This window comes from Rattus norvegicus, chromosome Y, assembly GCF_021556685.1.
Source record: "Rattus norvegicus strain SHRSP/BbbUtx chromosome Y, alternate assembly SHRSP_T2T, whole genome shotgun sequence".
NCBI lineage: Eukaryota > Metazoa > Chordata > Mammalia > Rodentia > Muridae > Rattus > Rattus norvegicus.
This window is the reverse complement of record NC_141555.1, coordinates 71,637,246-71,639,770: the sequence shown is the minus strand read 5'-3', so window position 1 is coordinate 71,639,770 and position 2,525 is coordinate 71,637,246. Positions and strand designations below refer to the sequence as shown.

Below are 2,525 nucleotides of genomic sequence, written 5' to 3'. Positions count from 1 at the left end.
TGAGATTTCTATATACTCAAACTATGCTCAATGGTACAGACAATCCCTTTCTGCTGTCTGTGCATCCAGAACTTTGAGCTCCTCCAGCACCAAGTCTGCCTGGATGCTCCCATGATTACTGCCATGATGATAATGGACTGAACCTCTGAAAGTGTAAGCCAGCTGCAATGGAATCTTGTCCTTTATAAGAATTACCTTGGCTCCTGCGTCTGCAGCCATGAGCATGCTCAGGCTACAGAAAAGCCTTGCCTCTAGTGTCCTCCACTGTGGTAAAAAGAAGGTCCTGTTGGACCCGAATGAGACCAATAAAATCGCCAATGCCAACTCCCGTCAACTGATCAGGAAGCTGATTGCAGATGGCCTGATCATCTGGACGCCTGTAACTGTCCATCCTCAGACTCACTGACAGAAACACACCTTGAAGGGCAGGCATATGGTCATAGGGAAGGGAAAGGGAACTGCCAACACTTGGGTGCCTGAGAGGGTGACCTGGATGAGAAGGATGAGGATCTTGTACTGGCTTCTCACGAGATACTGGGAATCTAAGAAGATGGACCGCCATATGTATCACAGCCTGTACCTGAAGGTTAAAAGGAATTTATCCAAAAACCATTGGATGATGATGGAGCAGATCCTCAAACCGAAGGCAGACGAGGCCCGCAAGAAGCTTCAGGCTGACCAGGCTGAGGCTCACAGGTCTAAGACCAGGGAAGCACAAAAACACGTGGGAGGAGCGCCTCCAGGCCAAGAAGGTGGAGATCATCAAGACTCTGTTCAAGGAGGAAGAGACCAATAAATAAAGCTTCCTTTACGTCTGTGCATAGTGACCTCACTGTGGCCTCACATGATCAGTCATTAAAATAAACTAGCCTTAAAATAAAAAAGAGTTACCTTGTCTGTGGTGTCTGTTCACAGCTATGGAAATCTAACTTAGACAATGTGTATTCATTCTGCCATTTCTGTTTCTCTGGAAACCTTAATACAATAGCGCTCTAGAGAGAGGAACAAGTACCCACCAGACAAAATAAATTCCAGTTTACTTTTCTGGTGAATATGAAGTTGTTGTGGTTTTAATAAAAATACAAACTTGTTGGTTTATTGTTTGTTTGTTTTGGGGTGTTGTTGTTGCTGCTGCTGTTGTAGTCATTGTTGTTGTTGTTGTTGTTTTTGTTGTTGTTTTTAAAGAAGAAACATATTAAGCCTCTTCATCCCTAACTGGCTGGCAAACACCGAGCCCACATCAGCTAAAGCGATTAAGGGATTAGGAATGTGTTTACACAGAAACATAAAGTTATCCTGTCAAGTGCAGATGAGAGACAATAATGGCCTTGTGGGCAAGCCTACCGCCTCAACCATTTAATGCAGACAAATCAGGACAGACTGACAGCAGCCTGTCAGGCCAACAGAGACGAGGGCCTGCGTGTTGTGTTGTTATTTTCTTTTATGAATTTTTGGAGCCACCCTGCTCATTAATCCTGTTCATAATATTAACTCTGGCACTTTTTTCTTGGCTCATCAAATATTTCCTTAATGAACAGTCAGCTCACACCCCCCCACCTCCATTGTAATGACTTTCAAATTAAGTTCATCAGGACCACGTGGGTTTTTAGAACTCTATGATGACAGAATACGCGGGGAAAAGAACATCTTTCATTGTATTTGAAGAAAGACATAGTCAATCACCTGCTGCCTTGCCCAAGAGCTGACTGTTGCCAAGCTCAGTGCTGAGACCTCTGCCTCATGGGCACCATCAGAGCCGTGAGATGAGCACTTCTAACCAGGAGGCATTATACTGACATGACCATACGGTGCTCCCTCACCTACAGCCACCGGGTTCCAAACACCTGGTGTCCCTCCTCCCCTTAAAGGAAAGCTGTTGGGATCCACATTCAGCATCACCCATGCCCATAATCTAAAGCACATACCTTTTAAAAATCAGATGTGTTTATATTACCAAATGTGTTAATGTTCTGGCTACACGGAACTGTGTGCACCACGTGCCTTCCTGATGTCTGAAGAGGGCAAGACAGGGAATTAGATCTTCTGAAACTGGCTAACCGTTCAACTGTGAGCCATCATATGGATGCTGGTAATAGAACCTGGGTCCTCTGCTAGAGTAACAAGTGTTCATCGTGGCTGAGCTGTCTCTCTAAGCCCCAGAATCTGTGCCCTGTCCCCAGAGATGCTTTGCTACTGTACAAAACCACATGGGAGACTTGGTGACCATCCTCAGGAATACACTTCACCCTATCAATGAAGAGGATGCCATGGCTGGTGGTATTGTAGACACTAGGAGACTCTGAGGGAAAGTGCGTTGTATAGAGGAGTCCTTTGAGAACCAAGACTGGAGGAGCACCCTGGACTGGATAGAGATTGGGTTGGGCCATTGCAGAAGATAAAAGAGTGATGGTGCCAAGGACATTTGAGCAATCCCATGACCTATCCAGTCTGGGGTCTTAGTTAGGTTTCCACTGTTGAGAAGAGACACCATGACCAAGGACAACATGTAATTGGGGCTGACTTAC

General features: G+C 45.5%; 1 pseudogene; it reads left to right on the top strand.

Moving 5' to 3' along the window:
• Positions 1-223: 223 nt before the first annotated feature.
• LOC147998096 (large ribosomal subunit protein eL19 pseudogene) lies at positions 224-800 on the top strand (annotated as a pseudogene).
• The last annotated feature ends 1,725 nt before the right edge of the window (positions 801-2,525 follow it).